The sequence below is a fragment of the Gouania willdenowi genome, chromosome 10 (assembly GCF_900634775.1).
Source record: "Gouania willdenowi chromosome 10, fGouWil2.1, whole genome shotgun sequence".
Classification (NCBI taxonomy): domain Eukaryota; kingdom Metazoa; phylum Chordata; class Actinopteri; order Blenniiformes; family Gobiesocidae; genus Gouania; species Gouania willdenowi.
In genome coordinates, this window is record NC_041053.1 from 1,226,734 (window position 1) to 1,237,808 (window position 11,075).

The following is an 11,075-nucleotide window of genomic DNA, read 5'->3' on the forward strand; positions in this document are numbered from 1 at the left end:
AAGGTGTTATATTATTTATCATATAAATCCATTGTGTTTAGTTCAGTGTTAAATAGCATACCTTTAAACAGATCTCAAGGACAACCTTCTTCCACCTCCGTAATATCTCTAAAATCAGGAATATCTTGGCCCAGAGTGATGCTGAAAAACTATGCATGTATGTGTTACATCTAGACTAAATTATTGTAACTCTCTACTGTCAGGATGTCCTAGTAACTCACTAAAAAGTCTCCAGTTAATTCAGAATGCTGCAGCTAGAATACTAACAGGTACTAACAGGAGACAGCATATTTCTACAGTATTGGCTTCCCTTCATTGGCTTCCTGTAAAATCTAGAATAGAGTTTAAAATCCTCCTGTTAGCATACAAAGCTCTACATGATCTAGCTCCTGTGTATCTATAGAGACCTGTTAGTGCCCTATTGTCCGGGCAGATCACTCCGCTCTCAGTTTGCTGGTCTTCTGGAAGTTCCTAACGTGTCAAGAAGTAGAACAGGAGGCAGAGCATTCAGCTACCGGGCTCCTCACCTTTGGACCCAGCTTCCAGTCTTAGTACGGGAGGCTGCTACTCTCTCCACCTTTAAGGCTGAACTCAAAACCTACTTATATGCTGAAGCGTATACCGTATAATAGCATTAACTTAACCAATAGAGCGGACATGGGCTCGTTGCATTTTACAGTCCTTGGAGTCGCTGTTAGATTTCAAATAAACGGGAAGAGATTAAAATTCTGATGTAGCTGGTTATGTTATTTACAGTCCGTATAAACAGGACTGAATCATAATATAATCTAATCACTAGAGCAGACATGGGTTCGTCTGTAAACAGTCGCATTTACAGACCTTGGAGTCGTTGTTAGCTTACCAATAAATAGGAGAATATTCATCACCTTTATAATAAGTGCTGACTAGGCCACTAGGAGTGAGGCCCAAGGCCAAGATAGGCTGACTTGATATTAATGTGTCATGTTTTTCTGCAGTCAGTGTCTTCTCCTCGTCCTTCTCTCTCTGCTCTGTTACAGGTGTTGTGAAGCTGATGATGTCAGTTCCTGATCTGTGGTTCACGGCTCAACTAGTCTGAGACACTCTGATGTTCTATCTCTCTATCCTGTTCTGTTGGTCCTTCTGTCCACTAACCTCAACCAGTCCACGCAGATGGCTGCCACCTCTGAACCTGGTTCTAACGGATATTTCTTCCTGTTAAAAGGGAGTTGTTTCTTCCCACTGTCACTAAATACTTGTTCATGTGGATCTTGTTGGGTTTTTACTTTTTTATTATGAAATGTATATTTTGATAAGTGCATTGAGATGACTTTGTTGTAAATTGCGCTATACAAATAAAGTTGAATTGAATTGTAATTACTCCACCAGCTTCTTCCCGGCCGCTCCTTTCACTCTTCCCTCTGTCTTTCTTTTGTCATTATCCTCTTCAAAAGCTCCATACATGAGGCACCCACTATTTAGTCCTCTGTCTTAAGGCTCAAACATACTCAGGCAGACTCCGCGCTCAACGGACTCTCATCTGACCTCAAATACTCGAGCAGACTTGGAGCGGAACGTCACATAGTGGTTGCCTGTGAAATTTCTTTAAAATCCTACATTTCCCAGACGCTTTCCCCACAATCCTACAGTTCCCACAATCCTTTGCGCACTGTTTACCTTTTTAGTCATGGCGTCCTATACTGACGATGAGGAAGAGGAGCTGCTTTGGAGCGTATTTGGCCAAATTTGCTCAATCTTTTCTCTGTCCGGGAGCGTGAAACAATTAACTGTGGCTGAGCTGAACACTCCGGAACTGTGAATCACCCGCAGAGCACACATTGTGTTGCAGAGAAGGGTGATGTGTTGACGGAAAACCGTCGTAGGGGCGGAAAACTTTAAACCCTGTGCTATAAGCAACAGCAGGTTTTGCAATGCCACAGTCAGGAAATATGTCTTTGCTCCGCTCATGCTGATGGAGGCTTCACGTAGTTCCAGTGTGGTCTGCCTCTGCAGCTTCATCTTCAACTGTCTTGTAGTTGCTTCACAGCAGTCGTTGAGTATGACATGGGACTCCAGTTTAATTCAACAAGCTGCAACGTTTATTTGACCAATCACTCAAAAATGGCATACAGCTTATAATTATTCTGTTCAGGTCACACACACTCCCTCACTCTGCACACTGGTCGAGCGACCAACGCATTCATTCGCAGTTAAAGGGCCACGCACCCACACACTCACACTGACAATAAATGTTATGTTCAGGTCCTGCATGGAAATTCTTCAACTCTTCCAATTAAAAATACTGTACGCTGGAAAGTTTACACAAAGGACCAGTATGTTTTAATATTCAAAATCAGTTTTATTGTCAAGTAGAGGTTTTAGACAATTTTGACAAGTTTGGTGTCAATAGGCTCAATAATCCATAATATTTCAAATTCTGTTCTCTCTTTCAGTTCTCTCTTTCAAGTTCTCCGAGGCACCGAAAAAAATCTTTCTTTTTCATTACTCTAAACCTAGGTTAGTGCTATCTGGAGTGATTGGATGGGGGTCTTGGGTGCCGTTGGGGGGGCTTGCCATCAATGCTGCCTCAGGGTCAGTTGCTTCTGGAGTGATTAGCCAGGGTTCTTGGGTACCGGTGGAGGGGCTTGCCACCGGTGTTGCCTCAACATCAGTTGCTTCTGGGGTGATTGGACGAGGTTCTTGGGTGCCGGTAAGGGGGTTTGCCACCAATGCTACCTCAGGATCAGTTGCTTCTGGAGTGATTGGCCAAGGTTCTTGGGTACCGGTGGAGGGGCTTGCCACCGGTGTTGCCTCAAGATCAGTTGCTTCTGGGGTGATTGGACGAGGTTCTTGGGTGCCGGTGGGGGGGTTTGCCACCAATGCTTCCTCAGGATCAGTTGCTTCTGGAGTGATTGGCCAGGATTCGTGGTTGCCGGTGAGGGGGCTTGCCACCGGTGCTGCCTTGGGATCAGTTGCTTCTGGGCCTAGGGTCTTGCATCTGCTGGCTTTGGACCTGGCCACTGGAGGGTGCTCGCTGGTTTTTCCCTGGGCGTGGATCTTGGCCCTTCTGCTGGGGCCTTGGATGGAGGGCTCCCTGGGCCCTCTTCGGGGGTTGGGTGTTGGGGCAAGGATAGGTTTGGAAGGTTGGCTGCAAGCTGGGGTTCTCGTAGCGGGTGTTCGGGGCGGCAGCGGGGTGTGTTGGGTCTTGGTCCTTCTGCTGGAGTCTCGAATGGGGGGCTCCCTCGGCCCTCCCTGGGGGTTGGATGTTGGGGCATGAATAGGTTTGAGAGGGCGGGTGCTAACAGGGTTCTTCGTAGCGGGTGTTCGGGGCGGCAGCGGGGTGTGTTGGGTTTTGGCTCTTCTGCTGGTCCCTCCCTGGGGGTTGGGTGTTGGGTCATGAAAAGGTTTGGGAAGTTGGGTGCAAGCAGGGGTTCTAGTGGCGGGTGTTCGGGGAGGCAGCGGGGTGTGTTGGGTCTTGGCCGTTCTGAGGCGGTTGGCTGAAGCCTCTTGGATGCAGCTTTTTATGGAATTGATCAGTTTTCTCTGAGCTGAACCAGGCTCAGCATCCATCTCCTGTATTTTACTTAACCCACCACTCATCACAAACTCTTGGCAAGCTTCACTGTCATGATGCATAACCTTGCTGAACTGGCCAAGCACATGATTTAAGATGTTGCTGGGAGCATTGCTGAGGAGAGGCTCTAAACTGGGCAGGTGAGTGCACTTCAGCAGGATGTTCTTCAGAGCCTTCTTACTTTTGAGCCGCAGGTCCTCCAAACTGCTTGCTCCCGTGTAAAACTGCAGTAATTTAGGCAGTAGGCCTGCAGTGGCTACAGCGTTGGCGTGCTCTGGTGTGTGATGTCCGATCTGACCAATGGACCATACGGTGGCCTCCTTTATGTGATCCTCATCCTCCTCGGACAGACAGATGGCCAGCTGTTGCAACCCCTTGGAGAGGATGACGGCCATAGCGAGATTTTCACTATGAGAAGCGACGTATCCCAGCATCATGATCCCGGGAAGTCTCATGCTTCCACGGCTTTTATCCAGGTAGTCCACCACCTCCACTAAACCATCACAGTTCACAATCACCTGAGATAACTGTGCACTGTGTTTGACCACCTCCCACATCAAGGTGATGACATCTTTCTTTACATATTCATCCGGGTCCTGGAGGCAGATCATGACATCTGGGAAAATGTACGCCGCGATCACCATCTCAGCCAGTTCTACTGAGTGTTTACTGATCTGAATGAGAGTGAACAGCACCTGCCTTTTCAGTTTGACATCAGGGCTGCGGATCATCTGTTTCAGGAGTGCGATGGTGCCAGTGTTGACCTCCTCCCGATCCAGGTCATTTGTGTGCAGGGACAACAGCAGAGAGGCTGCACCTGCATCCACCACAGCCTGAGAAAGCATTGTATTTTGTTGTGCGATGTAGGCCAGGGCCCAGGCGGCAGCCTCTTTTACCTCAGGGTCAACAGCTCCCAAACAGGAGACCAAAATATCCAACCCACCACTGTCAACCACAGCCTGGGAGAGCTCAGGGGAGTGTTTGGCCACAGCATGCAGCACAAACACTGTAGCCTTCTTATAATGATGAGGCTGTGAAGGAATAGACCAGATCAACTGATGCAGGATGTCTTTCTTCACCACAATCCTAGCCAGCTCTTCACTGTGTTCTACCAGACGGCCCAGAGCCAAAACTGCATTGTGCTGGATGCTGGGATCCTCATCCAACATGAAAAGACGCAACTGGGTAATCATTTTTTCCTTTTGGTGGACCTTTATGTTGTCAGAGTTGATTGACAAATCAGCAACCATCTGCTTAAATTCCATCCTTAATGTCTGGGACTGATCATAGGCTTCAATCATCTGTTGCTGAATCATGGTGGGTTTGTCAGAAGACGACTCCATATCAAGTGTTTGGTTGAAGAGAGTGCTCTCCATTTTGTCTCAAAATTTGTTCCTGTAATTCCTTGTTGAAGTAATGAACTTTTTCTTCTTTCGTTGTTATTGGTGTGATGATGAGTGGCTACTCGAAAGGATCCTGTGACATTAAAGGAACCTATGAAAAAGGAGCTTTCTTTGATTTTGAGAGAACCTGTGACATCATCAACAGCAAAGAAACATGCTGACTCCTGATTGGCTGCAGAAGACAAGTTGTGACATCATCAAGAGCAGAGGAAAATGCTGACTCCTGATTGGCTGCTGAATAAGATACGTTAGTTCGCACGAGGATGATGCTGGCTGCCCCTTGGTCTCTGCCCATCTGCTGGGGTCTCGGGTGGGGGGGTTCCCTGGACCCAAACCCAGGGCGTTGGGCGTGGGCGGGTGTGTGCTCACGGGGGCCCTCAGGATGAGGTGGCGGCTGTGTGCGTTTGTGCTCCCTGGAGTGCTCAGGTGTGGGAGATGCCGCTTTTTCAGAATCATAATTCCTTTATTAATCCCAGATGGAAATTACTTATGTTACAGCCACAGAAAAAAAATCACAAATAAAAGAATAAAACATTTAACAAAGATAAAAGAAAGAATAAACTTTAAATAATTGTATAATTAAGTAAAACACTGTTAAAAAATAGGGATCAGATACACACACATTACAATAGTAGAAAATAAAGTAGGATAGATACTACTACTACTACTACTAACAACAACAACAACAACAACAACAACAACAACAACAACAACAACAACAACAACAACAACAACAACAACAACAATAATATTAATAATAGTAATAATAATAACAATATTCAAATGATATACAAATATGATACAGATATTTACAACAATCAAGCTGTGAGGTTACAGTGATGAATTATACAGTTTGATCTCCACAGGCAGGAATAATTTCCTGTGGCGTTGTGTGACGCACCGTGGTTGGATCAGCCTGGTGCTGAAGGTTCTAAAGGTCCTAAAGGTGCTGAAGGTGCTTCTGTGACTGACCAGCACATCATGGAGTGGGTGGGACTTATTGACCAAGATGGCCTTCATCCTTGGACAGGCTCCTCCTCTCTGTCAGAGAGTCCAGTTTAATCCCCAAAACGTCACTGACCTTGTGGATGAGTCTGTTGAGTCTGTTGGTGTCTGTGACCCTCAGTCTGCTCCCCCAGCAAACAACAGCGTAGAGGATCGCACTCACCACCACTGACTCATAAAACATCCTCAGCATTTTCCTGAAGATGTTGAAGGACCTCAGCCGTCTCAGAAAATAGAGACGGCTTTGGCCCCTTCTGTAGAGGGAGTCAGTGTTCCTCCTCCAGTCCAGTTTATTGTCAATCACCACTCCCAGGTATTTGTACTCCTCCACAATGTCCACACTGACCTCCTGGATGGAGACATTGCTGACTGGCCTCTTGGTTCTCCTCAGGCTCTTTTTGGCGTGGCATCTCTGGAGAGTCGGGTTTCCTCACTTTTTGCAAGCGACACTACCCTTGATGTATGTTAATGGTACTAAAAACTCAAATTTCCATATCTCATACAGTGTGGGCATGGCAAGCCTTCAACTCTGGTCAAGATCACCATTTTAACCCTTAAAACAGTAAATCTTATCGATCTGAAACTTCACACAAATTATCACTGTACGACAACTAACACATACCAATAACAATAACTGACTGTAGACACAGCGCCACCTACTTGTGAACATGAGATGTTTTTTCACAAAACTTCATAAACAATTAATACATTCATAAACAATCATAGGAAGGTCAGAAACCTGCCTCTCTGTAATCAGCTTTCTATGGCCAACATTTCAGACACTGCAACCTATGGTTTACAGACGTCAATCACTCTAAAGGTGTGTTCACACTGAACGCAACTGAAGAGACTAATCAGACAGAAATGGCAATATGACAGAATATTCCATTGATACGTTATTTTTTACCTAAACGGGTGGTTTGGTTGGAATGCATAAGAAAGAGACAAAAATGTCAAATCTGGGGCCAAATCTTAGAAAATGCTGGACTTCAGCTCCATATGACATGGACTAAAACCATCACCAACATGTTTTCATACAATATTATGCATTTTCATTATGTTTTTCACCGGAAAAAGTATTCTAGTGTTATTTAAGCATGTCGTTGCCTTCCCCCGTCTGGAAGTTTTTTAAATAGTATGGCCTAGAAATGGGAAATTATATGATTTTTACAATTCCGATTCTGCTTAACAATTCTGTTCTTTATTGATTTTTGTTCGTAAAACAGGAGAACAAACGTGGATTAGATCACAAACTTAATCTGTGACTCACTGATTGATCATATTCCTCTTTCCTGTCTCGGTGAATGGACAATCTAGAGACAGACGACATGAACTGGAGCGAGTACTGCAGCCTCTGAGCCAATCACACTCCGTCCCTTGGTTGGTTGGTTAGTTGGTTGGTTGGTTAGTTGGTTATCAGCTGCAGTATGAGCATGATAACTGCTGCTGGGTTGAGATTAATTCTGGAGATTTTGAAAACATAATGTGTGCAAATGTTTCTACATATTTGTAGCGTTTCCTCAATTTGATGAAATTTCCACTAACAAAGTGTCATCCTTCAAACAAAAGAGGTTCAAATCAACATCTTTAATCTACATCTTTAACTTTTCCTTGTATTTTAGAGCAACCAAATGCAGCACAAGTTGTCATTTTGACCTAAAAAGCTGTTAAATGATCTAAAAAGCTGTGAAATGATCTAAAAATCAGGCTGAATGTTTTACTCCAATAGAAAACAATGAGATGTTCACAGGCAGTGGGGCCATGTGACATCATCAATCATGTGATTTCAAGATGGAGGAACACAGGCTCTAAAACTGTAAAGTAGTTTCATTTTTAAAATGTTCCAAGACAATTGTTGAATTCTCAGCTCTGTCAAAGAAAACACAATAGGGAGACCTGATCTTAGATACAAAGATGTGGAAAAAAGCAACACGGAAACACAAGAAATAGACTTAAAAAGTTGGCAACAAAACCTCAATAAATAAGACTGGATGAAGAAATATCATTAACACTAGAAGTCCCACAGAGGTGTCAAATGAACTTTTTACCTATAAAACCCAGAGAGGTGTCATTTGACCCAAAGAGAACACAAAAATTATTTATTTTTAATGACAGTGTGGTGTGAGAAATGTGCAAAAGAACAACTGTGATTTGTTTTCAATGGTTTTTATTTAGAAGAATCTCCTTCATCCTCTTATTGAGACTCGTGACATACTTGGCACTGCCACGGTATCTCTCTCCTACATTTGCCACATGTGTATTTGTGGCAATGAACACATCGCACAGTTGCGCGATTGCTCTTGCAGCAATGGTTGATCTGACACTTAGCCCTTTTCCCAGGGCCAGGTGTAGGCGGTTGTTGTTGGCGCAGTTGCTCTTTGAGTGCCTTCTTTTCACTCACATGAGAGTTAGCCAACTCTCTTGCTAGCTGAACCAGGAAGTCCACCCGTCTCTCCTGCACCCCGGTGCATGCTTGATAAAGCAGATGTGCATTGAGTGCCGCCATGTCGATCATGTTGTAGAACACGGCGATGGCCAGTCGCCGTGTTCCTGTGCGCACACTGTACTCCCGCACCATCTGGTCCATCACATCCACTCCGCACTTTGTGGTGTTGTATTGGGTGATGGTGTTTGGCTTCCTTTTGATGGTTTCCTCAGTCTCAACCACGCTGTGCATGCTGCTGAGAATGTAGACGGTCTTTTTTCGTTTGGGCGCATACACCGTCAGCGTGGCACCAGTGGTGGAAAACACCTAAAAAAGAAGAAATTGTTGTTATTATAGCGGTTTTAAACACAATGACACACTCAGAGGTGTTGATGGAATAAAAAAGACCAACAACATACCTGAGTGGTGAATTCCTTGCGGTCCATCTTTCTAGTTGACTGAGGAATTTCCCGGCGAATCTTGTTGACTGTCCCGAGGATGGTGGTTTTCCGGCTGAGCAGTCGTCGTGCAAGTGTCAGTGATGTAAAGAAATTGTCCGTGGTGACCGTCCTGCCTTTGTCCATAAATGGTTCCATCAGCTTCATCACCACACTCTCAGAAAGTCTCTCCTCACTGGGACGACTGGGGTCCTTTCCAAGATATGGGAGGACATTGCAGATGTACTTTGTTTTCAAATCACAAGCCACCCAAAACTTTATGCCAAATTTGTCGGGTTTTGTTGCAATGTACTGCAGGAAACAGCAGCGAGTCTTCGATGGGAAAAGCTGTTCATCAATTGTGATGTGTCGACCAGGGTTGTAGCACGTGATGCAGTTGGTAACAAACGATCCCCACACATCCGAAATTGCAGCAAACTTATCTGTCTGCACTCGCTCACTGCGCGTAAACATGTCATCAAATCGTAGGTGACGCATGATGTCTTGGAAACGGTTTCGTGACATAATTCCAGTGATAAGTGGGTTTCCCAGGCATGCTGACCAGCTGTCACGCAGAGATGGAACCTTGGTCACCCCCCTCAAAATAATAACAGAAATAAATGCCATTAGTTCATGGAGGATCATGAACCAGTCCGTCTGCTCCGTTTGCCGTGCATGCTGAATAGTCCATTCTTGAATGGGACGGAGCATGCCAACAGTAATGAAACAGAGGAAGCTCTGAAGGCGACTCCTGATTCTTCTTCTGGCCTTTGCTGTTGGCTCTCCATCTGCAGCGTACGGTTCCATTGGAGTGAAACGGAGAATTGTACCCACATGTTCTTCATGCCACACTGTGCCCTCTTTCGCCGTCTCTGTGGGCTCACTCTCCAACCGAGCTCTCTTTTCCAGATGAGGAGCAGTCGCGTCATCTGCAATGTGAACAAATTCAAATTATTCTTTTCTTCGGTTTTAAATAAAAATAAAGTCAGGAAATGAAAATAGGATGTTTGGGAAATCTAACCTGAAGACAGCTCAGAGTCCGAATCCGAATTTGGCTGAAGGTTTATGTCCTCCCCATCTGAGTCACAAGGGTTTGCATTGTTCAGGATCAATTCCAACGCTTCTTGAGTGGTAAACCTTCTCTGCATTTTGAGTAGAATAAGTGTGGAGTGTCAGCAGGTGGAAGCAGCCAGCTATTTATTCCCCACAGCACAAAAGGCTGCATGACAACATGGTATTCCAGTGGTGTCCAATTCCGGTCCTCGAGGGCCACTAATCAGCACACCTTATTCAAATGATCATCCAGCTCTGCAGAAGCCTGATAATCATTTGAATCAGGTGTGTTGGAAGAGGTGACTCTGTTTCTTTCAATGTTTGTAGTCTGTGTTTGTTCTCCCCCAGCATCAAGCAGAACGAGTTAATAAACGGGGCATTGTGACTTTAGCTTCCAGGGCACTTCCCCCTAACATTCCAGACTTCCATTGTTAGAGTCAGGCTCTCCCCCCTGCTGATTTCTCAGGTGATTCATTTACAAATGAATAGATGCAAATTGTAGCCATCAGAGTCGTCAGTTTGGTCCTAGAGTTCATTTGACCCTGCTCTGGGACTTCTGGGGGGATATAGAAATCCCTGGGACTTCTAGTGTTAAGGTTCACCCCCAGGGACCAGGCCCCCCAGGCCGGTCTCAGTGGTAGCAAAGAGCACCCCTGGATGGGACGAGACCACCGGGCTGAGCTAGGCTTGGTGTCAAGGTTCACCCCCAGGGACCAGGCCCCCAAGGCCGGTCTCAGTGGTAGCAAAGAGCACCCCTGGATGGGACGAGACCACCGGGCTGAGCTAGGCTTGGTGTCAAGGTTCACCCCCAGGGACCAGGCCCCCAAGGCCGGTCTCAGTGGTAGCAAAGAGCACCCCTGGATGGGACGAGGCCACCGGGCTGAGCTAGGCTTGGGGTTAAGGTTCACCCTAGCCCTAATGCTAGGGTTAACCGGCCACCAGGCCCCAGGAGCCAGCACTCCACCTCCCCACTGGTAGCAAAGAGCACCCCTGGATGGGACAAGGCCGCCGGGCTGAGCTAGGCTTGGTGTCAAGGTTCACCCCCAGGGACCAGGCCCCCCAGGCCGGTCTCAGTGGTAGCAAAGAGCACCCCTGGATGGGACGAGGCCACCGGGCTGAGCTAGGCTTGGTGATAAGGTTCACCCCCATGGACCAGGCCCCCAAGGCCGGTCACAGTGGTAGCAAAGAGCACCCCTGGA

At 46.2% G+C, this 11,075-nt stretch overlaps 1 pseudogene; it reads right to left on the bottom strand.

The window, feature by feature from the left end:
• Positions 1 to 2,429: 2,429 nt before the first annotated feature.
• LOC114470853 (sperm-associated antigen 6 pseudogene) lies at positions 2,430 to 5,022 on the bottom strand (annotated as a pseudogene).
• Between the last annotated feature and the right edge of the window lie 6,053 nt (positions 5,023 to 11,075).